This window comes from Colobus angolensis, unplaced genomic scaffold (assembly GCF_000951035.1).
Source record: "Colobus angolensis palliatus isolate OR3802 unplaced genomic scaffold, Cang.pa_1.0 Scaffold211, whole genome shotgun sequence".
NCBI lineage: Eukaryota > Metazoa > Chordata > Mammalia > Primates > Cercopithecidae > Colobus > Colobus angolensis.
Genome location: NW_012115278.1, coordinates 1855523 through 1881556, shown reverse-complemented (window position 1 = coordinate 1881556; position 26034 = coordinate 1855523). Strand labels below are relative to the sequence as shown.

The window sequence follows — 26034 nt, the reverse complement described above, 5'->3', positions numbered from 1 at the left end:
ATAAGCTCACTATCCTAAATATATATGCACCCAATACAAGAGCACCCAGATTCATAAAACAAATTCTTAGAGACCTACAGAGACTCCCACACAATAATACTGGGGGACTTTAACACCCCACTGTCAATATTAGACAGATCAACAAGACAGAAAATTAACAAGGATATCCAGGACTTGAACTCAGCTCTGGATCCAATGGACCTAATAGACATCTACAGAACTCTCTATCCAAATCAACAGAATATACATTCTTCTCAGTGCCACATGGCACTTATTCTAAAATTGACCACACAATTGAAAGTAAAACACTCCTCACTCAGAAAACACAAAAACACTGAAATCATAACAAATAGTCTCTCAGACCACAGAGCAATCAAATTAAACTCAGGATTCAGAAACTCACTCAAAACAGCACAAGTACAAAGAAATTGAACAACCTGCTCCTGAATGACTGCTGGGTAAATAATGAAATTAAGGCAGAAATCAAGAAGTTATTTGAAACCAATAAGAACAAAGAGACAACGTAGTAGAATCTCTGCAACACAGCTAAAGCAGTGTTAAGAGGGAAATTTATAGCACTAAATGCCCACATCAGAAAGCTAGAAATATCTCAAATTGACACCCTAACATCACAATTAAAAGAAGTAGAGAAGCAAGAGCTAACAAATTCAAATCTAGCAGAAGACAAGAAATAGCTAAGATCACAGTGGAACTGAAGGAGATAGAGACACGAAAAGCCATTCAAAAAATCAATGAATCCAGGAGCTGGTTTTTTGAAAAAATTAATGAAATAGACTATTAGCTAGACTAATAAAGAAGAAAAGAGAGAAGAATCAAATAAACAAAATCAAAAATGATAAAGGGGATATCACCACCAACTCCACAAAAATACAAACTACTATTACAGAATACTACAAACACCTCTATGCAAACAAACTAGAAGAAATGGATAAATTCCTGGACACATGCACCCTCACAAGACTAAGCCAGGAAGAAGAAGAATACCTGAATTCTACTTATTAAATTGAGGCAATAATTAATAGCCTACCAACCAAAAAAAAAAAATGTCCAGGACCAGATGTATTCACAGTCTAATCCTGCCAGAGGTACAAAGAGGAACTGGTACCATTCCTTCTGAAACTATTTCAGACAATTGAAAAGGAGGGACTCCTCCCTAAATCATTTTACAAGGCCAGCATCATCCTGATACCAAAACCTTGCAGAGACACAACAAAACAAAGAAAACTTCAAGCTAATATCCCTGATGAACATTGATGCAAAAATCCTCAATAAAATACCAGCAAACCAAATCCAGCAGCACATCAAAAAGCTTATCCACCAGGATCAAGTTGGTTTCATCCTTGGAATGCAAGTCTGGTTCAACATACACAAATCAATAAATGTAATTCATCTCATAAACAGAACCAATGACAAAAACCACATGATTATCTCAATAGTTGCAGAAAAGGCCTTTGATAAAATTCAACATTCCTTCATGTTAAAAACTTTTGATAAACTAGGTATTGGTGGAGCATATCTCAAAATAATAAGAGCTATTTATGACAAACACACAGCTAATATCATACAGAATGGGCAAAAACTGGAAGCATTCCCTTTGAAAACCAGCATAAGGCAAGGTTGCCCTCTCTCACCACTCCTATTCAACATAGTGTTGGAAGTTCTGGCCAGGGCAATTAGACAAAGAAAGAAATAAAGGTATTCAAATAGGAAGAGAGGAAGTCAAATTGTCTCTGTTTGCAGACGACATGATCCGATATTTAGAAAACCCCATCATCTCAGCCTAAAAACTCCTTAAGCTGATAAACACCTTTAGCAAAGTCTCAGAATACAAAATCAACGTGCAAAAATGACAAGCTTTCCTATACACCAACAATAGACAAGCAGAGAGCCAAATCATGAATGAACTCCCATTCACAATTGCTACAAAAAGAATAAAATACCTAGGAATACAGCTAACAAGGGAAGTGAAGGAACTCTTCAAGGAGAACTACAAACCACTGCTCAAGAAAATAAGAGAGGACACAAACAAATGGAAAAACATTCCATCCTCATGAATAGGAAAAATCAGTATCGTGAAAATGGCCATACTGCACAAAGAAATTTATAGATTCAATCCTATTCCCATCAAACTACCACTGACATTCTTCACAGAATTAGAAAAACTATCTTAAATTTCATATGGAACCAAAAAAGAGCCAAGACAATCCTAAGCAAAAAGAACAAAGCTGGAGGCATCACACTACCTGACTTCAAACTATACTACAGGGCTACAGTAACCAAAACAGCATGATACTGGTACCAAAACAGACATATAGACCAATAGAACAGAACAGCGACCTCAGAAATAACAACATACATCTACAACCATCTGATCTTCGACAAACCTGACAAAAATAAGCAATAGGGAAAGGATTCCCTATTTAATAAATGGTGCTGGGAAAACTGGCTAGCCATGTGCAGAAAACTGAAACTGGACTCCTTCCTTATACATTATGCAAAAATTAACTCAAGATAGATTAAAGACTTAAATGTAAAATGAAAAACCATAAAAACCTAGAAGGAAACCTAGGCGATACCATTCAGGGCATAGGCATGGGCAAATACTTCATGACAAAAATGCCAAAGCAATTGCAGCAAAAGCTAAAATGGACAAATGGGATCTAATTAAACTAAAGAGCTTCTGCACAACAAAAGAAACTGTCATCAGCGTGAACAGGAAACCTACAGAATGGGAGAAAAATTTTGCAATCTATCCACCTGACAAAGGTCTAATATCCAGATTTACAAGTCCATTGTCATGCTGCTGATAAAGATGTACCCGAGACTGGGAAATTTACAAAAGAGAAGTTTAACTGGACTCACAGTTCCACATGGCTGGGGAGGCCTCATAATCGTGGCAGAGGCAAGGAGGTGCGAGGCACATCTTATGTAGATGGTGGCAGGCAAAGAGAACTTGTGCAGGAAAACTCCCCCTTATAGTAACCATCGGATCTCATGAAGCTTACTCACTATCATGAGAACAGCATGGGAAAGACGTGCCCCCATGATTCAATTACCTCCTACTGGGTCCCTCCCACAACTCATGGGAATTCAAGATGAGATTTGGGTGGGGACACAGATAAACCATATCAGAACTGAAACAAATTTACAAGAAAAAAACAACCCCATCAAAGAGCGGGCAAAGATATGAACAGCCACTTCTCAAAAGAAGACATTTATGCAGCCAACCAACATGTGAAAAAAAACTCAACATCACTGATTGCTAGAGAAATGCAAATCAAAACCACAACGAGATACCATCTCACATCAGTCAAAATGGCAATTATTAAAAAGTCAAGAAACAATGGATGTGGTTGAGGCTGTGGAGAAACAGGAATGCTTTTAAACTGTTGGTGGGAATGTAAATTAGCTCAACCATTGTGAAAGACAGTGTGGCAATTCGTCAAGGATCTAGAAATACCGTTTGACCCAGCAATTTCATTACTGGGTGTATACCCAAAGGAGTATAAATCATTCTACTATAAAGATACATGCATATGTATGTTTGTTGCAGCACTGTTTACAATAGCAGACATAGAACCAACCCAAATGCCCATCAATGATAGAATGGATAAAGAAAATGTGGCACATATACACCACACATATACACCATGGAATACAATGCAGCCATAAAAAGGAATGAGATCACGTCCTTTGCAGAGACATGGATGAAGCTGGAAGCCATTGTCCTCAGCAAAGTAACACAGGAACAGAAAACCAAACACTGCATTCTCACTCAAGAGTAGCAGTTGAACAATGAGAACACATGGACACAAGGAGAGAAACAACACACATTGGGGCCTGTGGGGGCGGGGCGGGGTTTAGGGAGAACCCAGGACACTAGCTAATGCATACAGGGCTTAACACCTAGGTGAAGGGTTGATAGCTGCAGCAAACCACCATGGCACACATATACCTATGTAACAAACGTACATGTTTGCACGTGTATCCTGGAACTTAAGGTAAAATTTTTAAAAAAGTCCCATACGAAAATAATTTTACAAAAGTAAGGCGCCGATGGGGACGCTGGCGCCCGCTGAAGTTTCGGTGCCCTCCCGACACGCTGGGGCCCAATCCATGGGGCGCCCTCGAGAGTGGAGTCCCCACAAGGTCCCAGGACCTCCTGGCTGCTCAGCCCGTGGCAGGCCCAGGCAGGAATGAGGGGCCTGTGTGGCTCCCCAGAGACCCCGTGTTTAGAACTCTTTCTTGACTTTTCTTTAGAATAGAATGCTCTGACTCTCAGAAAGACTTCGTGTTGTAAACAATACTGTTGGGTTTTGAGGATTCGCTCTAAGCCGTATCTACTATTAATAACATCAAACCGTAATCTGAGGAAAGAATCTTCCAGAGTTTGTGTCTATTTAGGCAATTTTCACACCATGGGGACCAACTCCTCAGGGCTAAACCTATTTTCTATTTTCTCACCCACCTTTTTTTTTTTTTTTTTTCCAGACAGAGTCTGGCTCTGTTACCCAGGCTGGAGTGTAGCAGCGGGATCTTGGCTCACTGCAGCCTGGACCTCCTGGGCTCAAGTGATCTTCCTTCCTCAGCCTTCCAGGTAGCTGGAACTACTGGCATGCACCACCACGCCTGGCTAATTTTCTTATCTAAAATTTTTTGTAGAAATGGGGGTCTTGCTATGTGTTACCCCGGCTGACCTCGAACTCCTAGCCTCAAGTGATATTTTCTCATCTTTTATTTCAGAATGGTCTTGAGCTGCATTCCCCTGAAGTGGACTCTGGTAATAAGATTCACCTGCATGTGACTCATCAGGGAAGGGTCCCCCTACAGGGAAAGCTGTAAGGAGGTGTGGGAAGCACAAGAGGGAAGGGGAAGGAATCAAGCCAGGGTGCAACCTCAGACAATTCCCCGCCTACCTGGTCCCCAGGAGCTCTGGAGCTGGCTTACACCTCAGACTGTCTCCACACAGGCAGGAGAGCTAAGTATGCACTCCCTGCACCAGTGAGTCACAGTCCACCGTTGTCCCTAAACATTCCCAGCTCTCTGCACAGGAGGCTGAAGAGTGTTGAGTAATTCTCTAGCCTTTTTCTGAGAGTTTCAGGAGGTGCAGAAACCAAAGAACAAAGAAGCTGAGATAGGGGTGCACTGAAACTGAGGTTCCCAGATTTGGCAAGTGCAAATGCAGGACAAATATTGCAAGGACCATGCTTGCACTAGAAATGGGCTCGCCATTGATCTGACATTCACACCTACCTGTCTCCTGTCTCATCTGGCAATTCCAGCCAGCAGAATCAGGGCGGTGGAGGGGGCAGGCGGGCGGTGCCCAGCATCTGCTGAGCTCAATACCAGGCAAAGGGTCTAGACATGGCGCCATGAGAGGGAGCTTGCTGGTCCAGAGTATTCACAAAATGTGATCTTCGTGCAAACGTGTAAGGAAGATGAGCTGAACTTTCCTTAAGGCAGCCTACTTTTTTATGCACAATGTGGTAGAAAATTTCCCACTAGTTTCCAGATTTGAATCGGGAGAGGCAAGTCTAATTCACTGTCCATGTTAAACTTTTCTTGGGTTCTTGGGACTGCTATGTTTCATTCTGCTTCAGGCTAGAAACCCCGAATTCCTTCCAAAATTGCTCCATTCCTCTGCTTCTAGAAGGTTCCAAGCAACGTCCTAGGTGTGAGACATTCATGAGAGGTCCTTGGGAATGGACCTTGTCTATCTTGGTCACGGGTGTTTCCTGTCCTAGCGTCGTGAGAGGTGCTGGGTGAGTATTTTCTGCAGGCTGAAAGCGGGGCTCCCCTTTGCCGTCTGCCCTCTCAGATGTTGTCATCCTGACGTAAAATTTGCATTGAATTACATTGAAATAAATAATGAAAGAAAGGGAATCGGGACTTCTTATTGAATCGAGTGGAGTTTTGTTATGAAAGTGTTTCCCAAGCTTCCTGTCTTTGTCCCTGATACCTGTTTCTTTCGGAGGCTCTTGTTCATAAACACAGATTATTTTTCTATAGATGCACCAAAAGGTTCCCTGGATCTTTCAGGTAAACATGAACTTGCCCGGTGCTAAGCAGCACCCTGTCCAAACCTAACATTTAAGGACATTGTATCAGAATTAAATAAATAGGCAAGCAGCTCTTCATCCCAATTGCTTTGCCACAAGACACCAAACCCAGTCAATGGACATCAAGGTGACTGTGGAGCCCCCACATGAAAAAGGAAAAATGTCGTCCAACCGACTGGCCATTTTTATTTAATTTTTCATTTTGAAATGATAAGAAGTTGCAAAAATAGCACAGAGAGGCCCTGTGTATCCTTTATCCAATTTTCCCAGTGATTACCTTTTATCTAAAAGTAGTATAATGTCAAACTGGGGACGGGGCACCTTATGACTGCTGGGTGGGGCAGGAGACTCAGGCTCCCCCCTTGAGAGCTGGTGCTGGGGTCAGCTGCAGCTGCCTAGGCAAAAACTAAGCTTTTTGCCTAAAAGAAATGGGGTTTAGCTAGAGATTTGCCTAAAAGTTATCACCCTGTCTTGCTAGGCTCTCCCTTTCCTGGCCCTTTAACTAGAGGGGGCTGGTTTTTCTTGGGGCTTTTCTTGTCTGTGTTGGGGGTACTAGCTACTCCAAAGGCAGTCCAGGATATACAAGTCAAAAAGAAAGCCAGATGAACTGAACCCTGGCACATTCCTCAGTCCCCAGGTCCCTAGTAGCTCTGCCTTTTCCTCTACACCTTGCAGTCTTGTCTTTGGTGTATACATAACGTCCGGGGATGGGATTTTAGCTTTACTTAGTGGAACACATTGAGAAAGGTACGTTTGCTCCTTCCTATCCCCGAAAACAGAAGCCTCACAGACTGGCTTTTTCAGCACTTGGCTGTTTAATTTCTCCAAGGAGGTAAGTCTTTTCTTTCTTTTTTACATGCACTCTATCCAATTAGTATAATACAGAGTGAAGCTGTTAAAAAAAGAAAACCCACACCTTTAAAATAACAAGGCATTAGCTATTGTAGCAAATAGTAACCTTGTTATTTTAAATAAAGAAAAAAAAACCGTGATGAGGTCATCCCTGGCCAAATGGAGTTCGCAGGATACATCTTTACAAGCCACCCCGTCCTCCAGGCCCCTGGCACTTGTATTTAATCTAAATATTATAAGTGTTAAGGATTTTCCTCTCAATGGAACTGGGAGCATAAGCATAAGAAGCCCTAATGAACTGACAAGCTTTCAGTCAGACTTGCCTCTGTTGTCATGGTGACAGCAGAAGGAAGGTAGAGCTTTATGAATGCCTTGAATCTTTTATTTATAAAAGATTGAAAACAGTAAAATCCATCCTTAGCTCATAGACAGTAGGCAGTTGGCCAGAATTGGTCCATGAGCCACGGTTTGCTGAACCCCTGCTCTAAGTACATTTAATAATTGTTGAGCTGGGCACAGTGGCTCACGCCTGTAATCCCAGCACTTTGGGAGGCCGAGTCCACTGGGCTAACTGATTTTCCTCCTGCCCCCGAACACCTTGATTCACTCCACAGACACCTACGGTACGTAAGACCAGGACTACTGTCCCACAGGAAGCTATTTGAGTAATAGTTTCTATGAAGTAGTGGTAGTACTTATACGTTCCTTTTAAATATATAGATCCTTTCCATCTGTAGAGCAATTACAAACATTCTCCAATCTAACAATTGATTCAGATGAACATCAACGAATGCTAAAACCCTTAGAGGAATGGCAATTGGGAAATAGGATATTTGCAAGGTGCCAAAGAGTCCCTGCAGAGCTGACTTGCTGATTGCAAAAGGATGGTGCATCTTCATGATGGAGAATCTGTCAGTTTCCACCTGGGACAGCCAGATGTTATGCACTTCCAGATGAGATGAGATATGAAGTGCACAGCACTGCCTAGGAAGAATTCTTGCCAAAAATGTTTACCCTGAATCTAAAAAGTCATCTAGACTCAACTTTAATTCACAGAAAATAATATAAATAGAGAGAAACATTAAATACCCAATAAGGAAAAATTCCTGTAATTCCAGAGTGTTGGACACTAGACACAATAATCAGCCCTGACTTCGAAAAATAAAGATGATGGGGAAGAAAAGCATGGACTATTTTAGACTCAAAGAGACTAGGGATATCATATCTCTTCAAATGGTTTGCACTAAAATCATTCAAATGGTTTACATAGAAAATATGGCAAAATATTAACATTTATTTATTTATTTATTTATTTATTTATTTATTTATTTATTTATTTATGATTTACTGAGACGGAGTCTCTCTCTGTCGCCCAGGCTGGAGTGCAGTGGCCGGATCTCAGCTCACTGCAAGCTCTGCATCCCGGGTTCACACCATTCTCCTGCCTCAACCTCCCAAGTAGCTGGGACTACAGGCACCCGCCACCACGCCCGGCTGATTTTTTGTATTTTTAGTAGAGACGGGGTTTCACCATGTTAGCCAGGATGGTCTCGATCTCCTGACCACGTGATCCACCCGCCTCAGCCTCCCAAAGTACTGGGATTACAGGCGTGAGCCACCGTGCCCAGCCCAACAATTATTAAATCTACTTAGAGCAGGGGTTCAGCAAACCATGGCTCATGGACCAATTCTGGCCAACTGTCTACTGTCTATGAGCTAAGGATAGATTTTACTGTTTTCAATGTTGAAAAAACTGGAAAGAAGAATAATGTTTTATGGCATGTGAAAATTCTATGTAATTCCAATTTCGTTGTTCATAAAGACCTATTAGAACACAGTCATCATGGCTCACTTAGGGACAGTTAGGGCTGCATTTGTACTAGTGTCAGAACTGGGTAGAGATAGAGACTATGACTTGCAAAGCCTGAAACATTTTCTTTTTTTTTTTTTTTTTTTGAGACGGAGTCTTATTCTGTTGCCCAGGCTGGAGTGCAGTGGTGTGATCTTGACTCACCACAGCCTCCGCCTCCCAGGTTCAAGTGATTCTCCTGCCTCAGTCTCCCAAGTAGCTGGGACTATAGGCATGCACTACCATGCCAGGCTAATTTTGTATGTTTAGTAGAGATGGGGTTTCACTATGTTGGCCAGGCTGGTCTCGAACTCCTGAGCTTGTGATCTGCCTGTCTTGGCCTCCCAAAGTGCTGTGAGTACAGGCATGAGCCACTGTGCCCAGCCGCCTAAAACATTTAATATCCAATCTTTTATGGAAAAAAAAACCAAAAAAACCCACTTTACTTGAAAGATATGTTGATGTTTATACATAATTATTTCAAGTTTTCTCTACATTGTAAATTTTTCATAATAAAAGAACTTCACAGTTAATGTGTAAGATTATCAGGGAATATATTTGTTTGCCAATACATTATAAGTAAGTAAATTGAAGTTCAGAGAACGTAGGTTAAATGATTTGTTCAACTCCTCTCTATACTTAGTGACAGAGGTGAGCCTAGACATATGGCCATCTGACCCCTGGGCACTCCTATTCACACGTTGAATAGCTCCTGTTGAAATAATATTTTGCATGTGTGTTTTATCAATTGAAATCTTCTAAAAGATATTCTGGCCATACAGTTAGTGTTCAAAAAACTTGTTTCTGCAGTATTCAAAAGACTGTTTTCCTGTAGGTTTTGTTCTACCTGTAAGAATCACACACTCGTAACAGTAATACCCTGTACTACAAAGCTACACTGAAATCAGATTTAAAAAACAAGAATATGTTTACATGTTGCCGCTGAGACTGCATAGTATTGCTACAATCACTCTGATGAATAATTTAGTACCATCAGAGAAGGTCACATAGCACAAACTACATCAAATTCGTAAGTCTTACAAGTAACAGTGTAAAAACAGAGAACACCCACTCTTTACTATTAAAGATATAGATAAACAAATTGTGGCATATTAACATCGTTCAGTGAATTAACAAGATTTAAATATCTCAACACAGACAAATCTCAAAATGTAAAACACAGTGTAAGAAGCATATAATAGTATAAAACCATTTTTGTAAAATATGAAATCACTAAACATTACTATAGATTACTTATGAATATCCGTGTATCTATAGCTATTTCTATATGTATATCTATCTCATGTAAAAAGTATAAATACAGAAAAATTCATAATAGTGGATACTTCTAGAGAAGAAGGGAGGAATTAGGCCTGGGGAAGGAAAAACAGGGAAGGATACAAACATATCTGTAAGAAGATTTTTTAAGAATCTGAAAACAAAACATGTCACCACGTTAACTGTTGATTGTGGGCAGGGAGTACTTGAGTTCCTTGTATTATTCTGTCTACTTTTCTGTACTTTTTAATTGGAAAGGAAGGAAAACTTTAATACTGCATCTTTAGGCAGTCCTCTCCATAAACCAATATTGGTAAAGCATTTGCCAAGACATGGCCAATACTGGCAAAGAATATGGCAACACTATTATTATTAATAGGTGATATGATCACATACTTATAGAATTAAGGAGAAATCGCTGCAACAACTGAAGAAATAAGATACTTTACTAAGTGGGTGGAGACCTAAAATTTTTCTTGCCAGCCAGAGGAATCAGAAAAGGCACCCCTTCAGGTCAGAGAGGGAAGTCCTAAGAAGAGAAAGGGATCCCTTAATTCTGTGTAGGAACCCACACAAAGCCTTTGCTCACCCATGAGCTATGAGGGGCAGAACAGACCCAAATCAACAGAGCAAAGGCTTTGGAAACCAAACTGAGATTTAAATTAGTGCCTATGTATTAAACTAATATCTTAGTGACACATGTGCAGAATGGACCCAGAGTAGCAGAACAAAGGTTTGAAACTAATCTAAGATTGGAGATTAGTGCAGAGCCGGTACTCACAGAAAGCAGGGAAGAACCTGTGATCTGCCCTTTCTGGGTTGATTGGCTGCAAAAAAAATGAAAACATGAACATTTTCCTTGGGATTTGAAAAGGACTGCAAGCCTACACAACACAATATTCAAAGATGCTAAAGTAGCACATGTAACTATGTCCAAGGTAAAGATACTATCAAAAAAAAAATGCAAGCAGTTCTCAGCAGGAAAATGGAAACTAAGAAATAAATGAAATTTTAGAACTTAAAAATACAATATTTATATAAGAAATTCACTGGGCAAGTTTAGTAGCATAACAGAGATGGTAGAAGAGTCAGTGAATTTGAAGACAGATCAATATAAATGATCCAATCTGAAGAAAACAGAGAAATATTTAAAATGGCACTTTTGAGAACTGTAGAAAAAATAAAATGACACATTTGCCTAACATTCATATCACTGGAGTCTCAGAAACAGAAGAGAAAGAAATTGTATTACTAATGTCCACACATTTCCCAAACTGGTAAAATTGAAAAATTTACAGATTCAAGAAGCTCAATGAACCTCAGATGGGATAAACTCAAAGAAAACCACCTCCAGATACATAATAATCCAACTTCTCAAAAGCAAAGTTAAAGAAAATCATGTAAACAACTAGAGAAAAAAAAGAAGTAAGGAACTCCAATTCAAATGTCCACATATTTCCCATCAAAATCACGCAGGGTAGAAGACAAGGGAACATGATATCGAAAGTGCTGAAAAAGAAGAACTCAGTGCAGAATTCTATATCCAGCACAAATATCCCTCAGGACTGACAGATAAGTAATTACATTCTCAGATGAAGAAACCAAGAGAATTTTCCACCAGTAGAATTTCTTCAAAGGACAATTTAAAGGTCATACTTCAGGGAATGATACCAGAAAGAAACTTGTAATTTAAAGAATGAAGAAAGAGCTTCAGAAAGGTAACTATCTGGATTAAAATAAAAGGTTGTTTTACTCTTTTTAAAAATCTTTAAAATATGTAAGACCATTGAAAGCAAAACTCAGCTGGGCATGGTGGCTCGCATCTATAATTCCAGCACTTTGGAAGGTGGGACCAGGAGGATTAGTTGAGTCCAGGAGTTTTAGACAAGTCTGGGCAACATAGTGAGGCCCCATCTCTACAAAAAAATTAAAAATTAGCTGGGCGTGGTGGTATGTATCTGTAGTCCCAGTGCTTCAGGAGACTGAGGCAGGAGGCACACTTGAATGGGAGGTCAAGGCTGCAATGAGTTATATGATTGTACTGCTGCACCCCAGCCAGGGCAACAGAGCAAGACCCTGTCTCAAGAAAAGAAAGAAAGACAGAAAGAGAGACAGAGAGAGAGACAGGAAGGAAGAAAGGAAGGAAGGAAGGAAGGAAGGAAGGAAGGAAGGAAGGAAGGAAGGAAGGAAGGAAACAAAACTCATTGTATAGTGACGTTTTCTGTGTATGTTGTTATAATGTATAGGAAAACTATAACGTAAGTGAGGGAATGTAAGGCGACCAATATGACTGTGAGGCTCCTGCTTTTACTTGATGTTAAAACATGGTTCTAGGGAAACTAAAAGGTTATGTTTACATATTATAATTTCTACAGCAATCATTAAAAAGATATATATACCCCCAAAAATAGATAAAATAGAACACTATATTAACATAATCCATAGGAAAGCAGTAAAGTTAGAATGGTGGAACATAAACTAAAGGAGCCAAACATGCAAACAGAAAACAAATTTTTTAAAAATAGTAAAACAAAATTTAACCATATCAATAATTACATGAAATGTAAGTTATCCAAACATATTTATTAAAAGAGACAATTAAAAGACCATTTTTTTAAATAGGATCTGACTATAAACTCTTTATAAGAAATTCATTTTACATCTAAAATAATGGATAATAAATAATGACCAAGTAGGATTTATAGCAGGAATATAATGTTCAAAATGTAACTCACCATATCAACTGAATAAAGAAGAAAAAGACATATAATCATTTTAATAGATGGGGAAAGACTTAATCAACAAAATCTAACATGCATTCATGATAAAATATCATTATCAAACTAGCAAACTAGGGCACTCACTCACTCCGATAAAGGCCATCTATGACAAGTCTGCACCTAACAATGTACTCATGGTACCCTCTGGAGAAGACAAAATTACAGGAACAAACACATCAGTGATTGCCAGTAGGGGCTGGGAACAGTGTTGACGGCAGTGGAGCATCATGATGGAGAGCGGAGGTGGAGGGTGACAAAGCTGGACCACATCGTGATTGCTACGGTGATTACACCATTGTATTGTCTGTGAAAATCCATAGATTTGTACTCCAGAAAGAGTAAATTTTACCACACGAACATAAAAAGTCAGTAAAAAATTTAATATATGTAAAGACTAAAAATGAAAAGCATTTTCATGTATCAGTTTGGAAAAAATGTTAAAGTTTAAAACTCCATGTTGACAAGAGTTTAAGGAAGCAGACACCTTGAAAACTTCTGGCTCGGAAAAAAATGTGTGCAGTACTTTTTTGGAGAACAGTTTTGCAAAAGCTTTAAAAATTCAATGAACACAGTCATAGACAAACAATAATTCTATTCCTGAGAATTAGTTAATTTCCATACATCAAAACAAAAATGTATAAGGATGTCCTTTTAACGTGCATAGATTTATGAACGTTTTGTATCCATTAAAACGCAAAAAGAACCCGCGAGGTATTGTTAAGTATAGTTATAGCTGAAGGTAGTAGTGGAAGAGGAAGAAATTTACTTTTTAATTTATACTCTAATGTGTGATTTCCTTCAAATTTTTACCGTGTGATTGTATTTCTTCTATAATTAAAAACCTAAACAGTGGATGTGGATGCAAATTAATATGTGGTGGAATCGGCAGAATGAGTTGTCAGCACTTGGCAAGTTGAAGGATTCCAAATTCTAAGTTAGGACACACTTCTGGAGAACCATAGTCCAGCAATTTGCATTGCACCATCTGTTTTTGCTGCCCCATCGAGTGGAACGTGGTGCCTAAAATAGTGCCTTTGTTTAATAAGTGTAATTTTAATCACTTAAAGCTATGTTCTTTCTGTCACTGTGTCAGCACAACATCGTCCCTTCTGCCGTGTGCTGAAGCTGGCATTCTCCGCAATGGGTATTATAATGTCACACTGTGTTTTCCACCCCTAGTTTAGCTCTTAATAACTTTTGGAAGAAAAAAAAACCAAACCCTGCTGTGTGTTCTCTGTTCTGCATTTGTTTGGACACAGTGCCTACTGAAGTGTGTTCGGGCAAGACAGCAAACACTGTTCAGATCCTCTGTGCTCCACGTCCCGACCACATCACTCCAGCGCAGAGCCTCCTAGCTGTTGCCTGGACTATTGCAATAGAGTTAAACATGTCTCTGAAAAGTCTCATATATACCATCCCCAGCTTATAATGTTTCAACTTACAATTTTTTGAATTTACAATGGGTTTATCAGGATGTAACCCCACCGAAAGTAAAGGAGTACCTGTATTCCAAAACATCTCTCAAATCTATCTTCCTGCAGCACCCAGAAGAGCTTTCTAAAGCTTCCTTACCGTTCTGGTTACTCCTTCCCAAACTCCTTCGGGAGCTTCCTGTTCCTATGAGGCAAGATCTTGTCTCCTCAGGATAACTTGTCCCTGCTTCTCCAGCCTCATCGGTCATCATTATATGTTCCACCATTTATGCCCTGGTCAGGACACCTTCCTCACTACAAAATGCACCAAGACAAGGTGTGTACTCCTCTATCTTTTCCCTCTTCCTACCATTTAGTCCTCATCACCCCCACTCCAGCTTCTATATTCTTTACCAGATGCCTTTCTTGACTCAATTCTCTGAGCTGAGACCCTCCTAATAGTTTATTTCATACCCTGTGCCTTCATCTGTCATGTACTCTCTAAGGCTGGCATCATCTACTCTTGTGCCTGACCTCAGCTACTGTGTGAGCTCCGTGAGCAGGTCCTCTCTCTAGTCCAGTTTTGTCTCTGTCGTGCATAGCACAGTGCCCAGAAGAGAGTCATTACTTTAAAATTTCTTGCCTAACTGAATAAATGTATAGGTCTTTAGAACACCTTGAATGGTGGAGAACACACCTTCTCTATGTAGATGCTCAGCTGCCTAGAAATTATTAAGATGATGCTTATATGAATCATCCAGTTTCGATCAACAGAAACACAGGTAGCCATTGATTTGCTGATTTCTTTACATACCTATTTCACTTCTTAGATCAAAAAGAAAATGTAAACAAGGAGTTTGGATCAAGATTTTACTTTGTCAAAAGACGATTCAATGATATGTTTCCAGTCAATACACAATTCATCATCTTTATTCTGTAGCAGTTGTTGTAAAAACTATCATGGGCTTTACCCACCTTCTGGGTGTGCCTTCTTGCTTTTATTTTCTGTGACCTGTCTGGGTGACTTTTGGCAGAATGGAATTGAGAGAGGACTCAGATGAAACAACGAACTGATTGGTGTTAGCGATGTCCCAACCCGCCACTGAAGTAAGGCAAGCGTGATGAGGATGGCCAGGCACCTGCTAAATCAAAGGTCCTCTTTGTCAGAGGACAAAGATGACCTGGGGTCTGTATGTGCAGATGGAAATGACAAGGCCCCTGCCTTTAAAAAAAAAAAAAAAAATCCAAAAGATCAGAGAATTGAGGAAATGTTCAGACTGAGATCGTCCCTCTCTGATGTCTGGCTGGCCAGATCAGAGAAGTAATCATCTGCCTATGTGCCAGACAGATACTGGGACCGTGGAGTGGCCCAATCCTGTACTGCCCCAATCCTGATGTTACTTTCCTTGTTCAATGGAGGAGTGCACTGAAGCACAGGGATGTTAGAAAGTTGCTCGAGGAACTAGTGCAAGAGCCATTCTCAAACTCAGCCCTGATGGCTACAAATTAATGTCACAAGTCCCTCACCTGTCGGATCAGAGGGTATCAGACAGATATCAGTGGAGGGGGCAGTCTGGGGAGGGTAGGAGTGGCAGGGAGAGAGTTCTGGCACACTGCAGAGTGGAAAAGTTTAATGCTGCTCCCTTTCTTTAGATCAGGATGCAGCCACTTTTCAGAAAGTGACACAACTCATTCTCCTTTTGGGGAATGAGGGTGGACGTGGTCTGAAGCCCACATCCCCACCCGCCACGCCTCCAGCAGCTCCTGCCGTGGTCACTTTTGAGGGCAGGTGGCCCGGGACCTACCCTGTGCTGGCTCAGCTCCCATTGTGGTCTGTTGCAAAGCCCAATGCAACTCTCTCCTGCATTTCCTCAAAAGGTGCATGGCAGCTCCTGCTCCACAAGGAATAAGGAAGGCCTCATGCACTCTGTCTTTGCCTGTCACTGCCCAAGAGCCAAGACTCTCCCCTAAGGTCCTCACCCAGGACGGTACACTTAGCGTGCTGCCCAAAACCACAGAGCAAATGCAGCACACCATGCTTCTGCTCAGCGATTTCTGTTTCAATGTTTCCTAGACTGTCCCTGTGTTTATCTCATGGAACAGCAGAATGTTCTACAGAGCTGAGAGCTGACAGGGAGGCTGATGTCAGGGGTCAGAGTTTCCTAAACTCACTGAATATTGTGATGATCCATGCATCTTTTTTATAATGAACTATTTCTGGTCTGCTTAAAATAAGGAGGTCCCATTATTGAGGCCCCTTTGGCACCACTGGATTTCTCCCTAAATGATTTATAATTTGTCTTTAAAACAGTACACAGTCCATGCAGTGTGGTTCAGTTAGCCAAACACACCAGCAACAGCCCAGAGGTTCCACAGCCCCGCATGCCTACACGCCCTCACAGTCAGGCAGCTGCTGGTAGTGGTTGTGGAACTCTATCGCACTAACCAGTGTTCGCTGACAGCAGACCCCGACTTTTACAAGGCCCTTTCTAATTTACAAAAAGCCTTTACCTGTATAGATTTTTGTCTGTCACAAAAACCCGGCGGAGTAGATATTAAGGTGCACCTTTTCACAATGGGCAGAGGGAGGTTCCAGGTGACTAGGGCCCCCGGCGGGGTGTACAGTCAGTAAACAGATGAGAGGATTCTGCAGAATCAGAGTCCTTCTGCACGGGACTCTGATTTCATTCTGGGGGCCAGCACTGAGGGGTGGCAGGTGCCACACTTACTGTGAAGGCCTCCACTACCCGTCATTCTGCTAAGAAGATTTGTACACAGTGTTTCAGGGCACAGAGGGCGCTGCCCAGGAAGACAGGGAGGAAACACAGCAAACTCTAGAGGGTCCTTCCAGGTTTACAGAAGCCCACAGTCCATCTCCCGTCCCAGACATCAGTCTTCATGTGAATGCATCTTTTGTGTGTATATAAACACTGATGTTTACTTACATAAAAGGGAAGAAAAAAGACTTAAAAGCCCATTATTAATAAAGTGAAATATGCCATAACTACCAAGCTCATTACACAGCTATGCTGGCCTTGGCAGCCTGCTGAGCCCAAGAGGCGATTTCATCTTTTTATTACTTAATATTTTTACTATTGACGGCATCTATTCTCATCCTTTTCTGTGACCCTGCAACTATTAGAAGTGAAGCTGGCTGGGCTTCTGCCTCAGGTGGGGACTTGGAGAACTTTTCTGTCTAGCTAAAGGATTGTAAACACACCAATCAGCGCTCTGTGTCTAGCTAAAGGTTTGTAAACACACCAATCAGCACTCTGTAAAAATGGACCAATCAGCTCTCTGTAAAATGGACCAATCTGGGTTCTGTAAAATGGGCCAATCAGCAGGCTGTGGGTGGGGCCAAATAAGGGAATAAAAGCTGGCCACCTGGCCCTGTAGTGGCAGCTTGCTGGGTTCCTGGTGTATGCTCTGGAAGGTTGGTTCTGTAGCTGTGTGCAATAAATTTTGCTGCTTATTCTTTGGGTGTGAACTATGAGCTGTGATACTGGTTGCAGAGGTCTACTGCTTCACTCCTGAAGTCAGAAAAACCACTCCTGAAGTCAGAAAGACCACAAATCCACTGGGAGGAAGGAGGAAGAAACAACCCTGTATGTGCCTTCTTTAAGAGTTGTAACACTGACTGCAGAGGTCTGTGGCTTCACTGCCGAAGTTCGCCAGACCATGAACCCACCACAAGGAGGAAACTCCAGACACATTGGCACATGAGAGGAACAAACTCGGTATTCACCAGCTTTAAAAATCGTAGCACTGACCTGTGAGGGTCCACAGCTTCATGCTTGAAGGCGGGGGCCAGTGATACTAGAATCTGCCAGAAGGAACCAATGGTGGGCACAAGTCTACGGGCATCTGAAGAAAGAATCGCATATCTCGTCAGTTTCCCCACACTGAAGTCTTTTGAGCTTTTTTTGTATACACACCAATTAAAGGGATGACTCAGCCTTGAGCCAGACTGGAGTTGACTCTCCCTGAGTCTGTTTTCTCATTTCTCATTCTGCTGCGGAAAAGTGAAACAAGCCACCGGGTGGCCTTTAAACACAACATTGCCTTATTTTCTGTGTCTTGTCTCAGACCTAGGGAGGCATAAGGAGGCTGGGCAGAGGCACTCAAACCAGAGATTCCATTCTGAGTAGGGGCTGGGTAAAATGAGGCTGAGGCCTGCTGGGCAGCATTCCCAGGTTGGGAAGGCATTCTAAGTCAGGGGATGAGATGGGAGGTGAGTACAAAACACAGGTCGCAGAGACCTTGCTGATATAGGAAGCGGTAAAAAAAAGTTGGTCAAAACCCACCAAAACCAAGATGGCAATGGAAGTCACCTTTAGTAGTTCTTACTGATTATTACAGTAGTTACAATGCGTTGGAATGCTGAGACACTCCCATCAAAGTCATGACAGCTGACAGGTACCATGGCAGCATCTAGAAGTTACCCTATGTGGCCTAGAAAGGGGAGGAACCCTGGGTTCCTGGAATTTCCCACCCCTTTCCCAGAAAAACTCATGAATAAGCCACCACTTAACATAAAATCCAGAAACGACACTCTACTCAGTTGAGCAGCCCATACCACGGCTCTGCCTATGGAGTGGCCATTCTGTCATTCGTTTACTTTTTTTTTTTTTTTTATTTTGAGACGGAGTCTGGCTGCGTCACCCAGGCTGGAGTGCAGTGACGGGATCTCGGCTCACTGCAAGCTCTGCCTCCCGGGTTCACGCCATTCTCCCGCCTCAGCCTCCAAGTAGCTGGGACTACAGGCTCCCGCCACCACGCCCGGCTAATTTTTTGTACTTTTAGTAGAGACGGGGTTTCACTGTGTTAGCCAGATGGTCTCAATCTCCTGACCTCGTGATCCGCCCGCCTTGGCCTCCCAAAGTGCTGGGATTACAGGCTTGAGCCACTGCGCCCGCCCGTTTACTTTCTTTAATAAACTTGTTTTCACTTTATGGACTCACCCTGAATTCTTTCTTGTTCAAGGTCCAAGAACCCTCTCTTGGGGTCAAGCTCGTGGCTCCTTGCCACTAGCAGGCTGAGGGGCACCCATGGGCATCTGCTCTGAGTTCCTCAGAGAACTAGGAAGAGTGTCATGGGAGAGACCAAGGCTCACCTGCCATAAGAACAGCCTGGAAAAGGTGAGAAGGGAGGGAGGTCACAAGGGTCAGAGGGCCTGGGAGGCCCGCAGGTGAAAGGCGCGGAGCTCTGAGCGCATCTCCTTGTCTCGTCTCGCTGGGAAAGAAACAGTGTGGTGTTCCTGGTTCCAGGTAAACATGCGCACCCGGGCTTCGGAGCGGCCCAAGCGCTGGCCGAGGGGCCCGCGACCCCGGGCGCGCCGCCCGCAACCCCTGCGCTCCCACTCCCCGCCGCGGGGGACGGGATTTCTCCGGGACAGCTGGCCCGCGCTGTGGTAACACGTCATAGCAAGCGCGGTTTTCAAACCCGGAAGCGCCTAAGGGGACCGAGAGTGTTTCCGGCCCGGATCCCGGTGGCTCGGGTGGGCGGGTGGAAGCCCACTCAGCCTGAGGGAGCCACGCGGGTTTGGGGCCACCGGTGCGCTGCGGGCCCCGGGGTTTCTGCCCTTGGTGTCCCCCACCTGACGCTGGCCCTGCTTCTGTGATCCTACTGGCTTGGAACCAGGGATCCAGTAGGCTCGAAGTGGCCTCAGACGAATATTTAGAAGATGTTTCAAAGAAGGCGAAAAGTGGGCTAATGTTTGTAAAACTGGTTAACCCCTGTTCAGGAGAAGGAGCCATTTACTTGTTCACTGTGTCTACAGCAGCTGTTTGAAGTAAAAGTTTTCAAGGAAAAACACCATTCTTGGTTTATAAATCAATCAGTTCAATCAAGAGGCCTTGTCCACTTTGCCACACCTGTGGATCCTCTATTTCTGCTTCTCCACTACCTCATGAAGGCTGATAAGGAGGGGAAGTTTCAGCCCCTTGATCAAGTTGTGGTGGATAACGTGTTTCCAAATTGCATCTTGTTGCTGAAACTTCCTGAACTTGAGAAGTTACTTCACCATGTGACAGAGGAAAAAGAAATAGACAACAAGAAACATTACAAGTACAGCGAAAAGAAGACATTAAAGTGGCCGGAAGAAAAGGTTAAACTACGGCAGCATTAAAAACCGGTAATGTGAATGTCATTTCCCCGGTACAGTCAACTGCATTTTTCTCTGGTGACCAAGTTTCCACTGACAAGGAAGAGGATGATATTCTTTATGCCCATGGCCTAATATCTGATTACATCCCTAAAGAATTAAGTAATGACTTATCTAAATACTTAAAGCTTCCAGAACCTTCAGCCTCATTGCCAAATCCTCCATCAAAGAAAATAAGGTTATCAGATGAGCCTGTAGAAGCAAAAGAAGATTACACTAAGTTTAATACTAAGGATTTGAAGACTGAAAAGAAAAATAGCAAAATGACTGCAGCTCAGAAGGCTTTGGCTAAAGCTGACAAGAGTGGAATGAAAAGTATTGATACCTTTTTTGGTGTAAAAATTTTTTTAAAAATGGGAAAGTTTTGAAACTTTGAAAAAAAAAAAAAAAAGAGTGTGAACTGAGATAGTCAGGACCGAGAGTGGACAAGGGCTGGCTGTCTTCTCTCCAGCTGGGCTGACAGTGGGAAGCATCCCATGGTACAAGGTAAGTTTGGTAAGTAAAACCTTTTGTGTGTGTATCAAAAGATTCATAAGTGCTTGGGACAGAATGATAGAAACAAGATTTAGCAAGACCCCAACCGCCAAAAAAGGTTTAGAGGTTGCAGCTGTAGGGAAACTCATACAGTATGAGTCAAGAGTGAGATAATGTTCCCTCTTTCCCACCCAAATAACTTATGAGACTTTAGGTGGCAGTTTAATTTATCTGTGATGGCTTAATCCACACTGGCCGACACTAACAAGAAAGCAGCCGCATCCCAGAGCGGAGGCACCGGCCAGGGAGGAGACGGACTTCCTGGAGCAGCTGAAGGAAACAGTCAGGTCTGAGGAGCTCAGGAGCAGAGTCAGGGAACTGGTGCTTCATTCAACCCACATGGGGTTTCCAGCATGATTTGAACTGGCATTTAAAATTCAGACTGTGTCACATACACATCTAGATTCTGCTTTTTCTCATACTTGTTGCATTTTCCCATGAGACAGCCATTGTGTGCACCCCAGCTGGACCCACCCCCAGCCCCGACCACGGGGACCAGAGCTGCCATTGGTTAACACCTATCATGAACTTTATACTGAGGCTTTTCTTCTGGTAAGAGAGAGAGTTCTCTGTATCTGTGTCCATTAAAAGCAGCATAATGAGATTTTAAGAGTACGTGAAGAATGTTTTTGTAAGTTTAATGCAAGGAGCAAGTCCATTTCTCTCCTTTATTTGCCTGGATTCTGTAAAATGTCTAAAATCTTGACATCTAAGCCATTTGGCAAAGGAAATAGCTGGAGGATGTAGAATAGTTAGCCCAGAAAAGAGAACACCTAGGTACTATAAGAGGTTAGGCTCTAATATATGTAAGATTGTCACAAGGGGGAAGTATTGAACTTGACCTGCAGGGCTACATAAACTCAACCACCAGTTGCAAGAGATGTATCTAAAATAGAAAAATACAGAAAGATTGAAAGTTAAAAGTATCTGTGGTCCAATTACTTTTTAAAAAGTAATTTAAAAGATTTAAAAAGGTATTTCATGCAAACACTAAACAAAAGAAAGTGCACCTAATTTAATATCTGTCAAGGAAGATTTTATGGGAAAATATTATGCAAAAAAGTGATATCACATAAGAATAAAAGATCTAATTCATCAGGAAGACCTGTCAATTCTAGATATGAAGGCACCTTATAATACAGTTTCAAACCATTTTAAAATTTTAACAGAATTACAAGAAAAATCACATCTACAATAGTGGGAGACTTTATCCTGCCACTCTATGACTGATAAAACAATTATCCCCCCCCCAAAAAAAAACAACCAGTAAGAATATAAAAGATTTGGACAACAATACAAGTTGAGCATTCCTACTCCGAAAATCCGTAATCCAAAATGCTCCAATATCTGAAACTTTTTGAGTGCTGACATTGAAGCCACCAAGTAGAAAATTCCACATCTGACCTCACGTGGTGGAGTCAAAAACGCAGGCTATGTGTATAAGCTGTGTACAACACATTGATGAATTTCATGTTTAGACTTGGGTCTTGTGCTCAAGATATCTCATCATGTATATGCAAAAGTTCCAGAATCTGATGTCTGAAACACTTATGGTCCCAGGTATTTCAGATAAGAGATACTTAGCCTGTATTAGTAAATATGATTTAATTGACATACGTGGAACACTGTAGTCAATAGTTACAGAATACATTCGTTCTGAGCACGCACAGAATATTTAACAAAACTGACTGTCCACTGTACCACAACACAGAGCTCTACTAATTTCATAAAAGTGAAATCATATAAAATAAGTTTTCTGACCACAATACAGTTGGACTAAAAATCAATTACATATCAGGCAGATGTTTAAACTAAAAAGAAAAAAATCAATTACATAGGTAACTTGAACATTGATATATGGAGATAACAGTATTTCTCTAAATAAATATATGGGTCAAAGAAGACATCCCAGCAGAATCTAGAAAACAATTTGAAATGAATTTTAAGGATAAAATATATACCAAAACATAGAGGAAAATTTACAGAATAAAAAAAGATAGAAAATAAATGAGGCTATCACAAGAAACATAAAAGGAATAGCAAATTTAGTAATCTGCCTCCTCCCCAGAAGAAGAAACAAGAAAATAATAGAACAAATTCAGAAATAGATAAATTAGAAAACAAGTGTATGATAGAAAAGATTAAACAATCTAAAGTTTAATTCTTGGAAAAACTTTGAAAATTTGATAAAATTTAATGTAAGACTTATCAAGAAAAACCTAGCAGGAGGGATTTTTAAAAGATCATCACAAAGGTCATTATGATTTTAAAATGAGGGCATCGGGAGGTGGAGGTTGCAGTGAGCAGAGATTGCACCATTGCACTCCAGCCTGGCGACAGAGCTAGATTCCGTCTCAAACAAGAAAAAATAAATAAATCAAAATTTTTTAAAAATTAAAAAATGAGGGCATCACAAGGATACTGCAAATATCACAGGAGGAAATTATAATAATAATAATGCTAATATATTTGACAATTTAGATTAAATGGACAAACAATAGAAAAATACAACTAATAATAGAAAATGTGGAATCCTATAATTATTAGAGAAATTGAAACTGTAATTATAAACCTTCCGACAAAGAAAACTCCAGGCCCAGCTGGTTTTACCAGTTAATTCTGTCACACATTTAAGGAATAAAAACCACCAATCTTGCTTAATTATTTCATGGACTAGGAAAAAAAAACATTAAATATCCCACAACCTGTTTTTATGTAAACCAGCATAACTTTCATTCCAAGAACTGACAAGAAAAAAAAAAAAAAAGAAATTGTAGAAAGGAAAATTACAGGTCCAAATCTGTCATGGACTTAGCTGGAAAAAATATAAACAAAATAATATTAGATATAATATGAAACTATAGTAAAAGAATAATTCCACACAAACAAGTTTATTTATTCTAAGAGTGCAAGAGTGGTTTAAAGCAAGAGATTGAATAAAAATCAATCATTTTAATTTACCATATTAACAGAATGAAAGAAAATTTATAGGGTTATTTCAATAGATGAAGAAAAAGTATAATGAAATCTAATACCCATCATTATAAAATCTCTTACTCCACTGGGAGTGTAATAGGACTTTCTTAATCTGATGAGGAACATTGCTCAGTTTCATTCCATTTGAGATTGGGAATGAGATAAAATAGGCCTGCCCTTGCCACTGCTATTCAACAGCATATTGAAGGTTTAACCAATTCGTTAAGTCAAGGAATACAAATAGGCCAGGCGCGATATCTCATACCTGTAATCCCAACACTTTGGGAGGCCGAGGCAGGCAGATCGCTTGAGCCCAGGAGTTCAAGACCAACCTGGGTGACATGGCTAAACCCCATCTCTACAAAAAACGTGAAAACTAGCCAGGTGTGGTGGTGTGTGCCTGTAATCCCAGCTACTTGGGAGGCAGAGGTGAGAGGATGGCTTGGGCCCTGAAGGTCAAGGTTGCAGTGAGCCAAGATTGCACCACTGCACTCCAGCCTGGGCAACAGAGCAAGACCCTGTCTCAAAAGAAAAAAAAAAAGATGGAAATAAAAATTAGAAGGGTTAAAAAAGAAGAGATGAAAACAGTCATCTTATTTGAAGATGATGTAGTTATTATTATATTTGTAGAAAATGTAAACAAATTTGCAGATAAATTATTGAATCAGTAAGTGAGTTCAGCAACTTTGCTAACATAAGGTCAATTTAAAAATCAACTGAAATTCGGTATGTCACCAACATACAATAAAATACATAAAGTAAAATTTTGCAGTTTGACACAGTTTACAATAATAAAGGATTCTAAAAGTTAAAAACATATTTAATAAAGGATGTGCAAGAGCGCTACACTGAAACTATGAAATATTAAAATAAATTAGAAAAGATCTAAAGGGAAGCTGCCAAGTTAGTGGATTGGAAGACTCACAATTCCCTCCAAGTCCAGTCCTAATAAGGATTTTTTGTGGGAGAAGAGGGCTTGAAAAAAATTTACATAGACATGGGGAGAGCCAAGATTATCCAAGACACTCTTAAAGAAGAAGGATAAGTCAAAAGGTTTTGCTCCATGAATATCAAGACTTACAATTAAACTACAGTAATTAAAACAGTATTTTTTAAAATTTGTGTTGTGTATGTTGAACGTATACAACATGATATTATAAAATATATATATAGTAAAATGGTTACTATAGTGGAACAAATTAACATATCTATCATCTCACAGAGTTGCCTATTCTCCCCTCTGTTGCAAGAGCAACTATAGTCTACTCATTTAGCAAAATTTCTGAATGTGATACACTAGTATTAACAATTGTCCTCATGTAGGTTAGATCTTTTCACTTGCTTATCCTACATATTTACTAATTTGTATTGTTGGCATAAGAATTAAAGAGACTAACAGCAGAGGAAGTGTAGAAACAGATTCATATGCATATGAATACTTAATTTCTGGTTAATTTGATACCAAAATCATACAGGAGAAACATTATTTTCAATAAATGTACTAGGTCAATTGAATACCCATATGAAAAAAAAATTGACTGGAAGCTATGGGCTGAGTCACGTCCCCTTTCAAAATTCATATGTTGAAGTGCTGACTCCCAGTACTCCAGAATGTAACTGTATTTGGAAATAGAGTCTTTAAAAAGGTAACTAAAATGAGGTCATTAAGATGGGCCCTAATCCGGTATGACTGCTGTCTTCATGAGTAGCAGAGGTTAGGACACAGACACACATGGAGGGTTGACCATGGGAAGACATAAGGAGTAGGCAACTGTTTACAAGGCCAAAAGACAGCTGCAGGAGAAACAACCCTACTGTCACCTTGGTCTTGGACTCCCAGCCTCCCAGAGTTATTTCTGTTCTTTAAGGCACACCATCTGTGGTATTTTGTTATGGCAGCCCCAGCAGATTAATAAACCCTAACATACTGTTGACAGAAATCAATCCTAGGGTGACTGTAGACCTAAAATCAAAACAGTAATGCTTCTAGAAGATTCGATAGATAATAGCTTTATGACATGGGGGTACTAAATGTCTTTTTAGAATAGAAAAAGTACTAACCATAAGGCAAACATCAAATAGTTAGACTGTATTAATATGAAGTTCAGTT

General features: G+C 40.8%; 1 pseudogene; it reads left to right on the top strand.

The window, feature by feature from the left end:
- Positions 1–4077: 4077 nt before the first annotated feature.
- Positions 4078–20791, top strand: LOC105512434 (annotated as a pseudogene).
- Positions 20792–26034: the final 5243 nt, after the last annotated feature.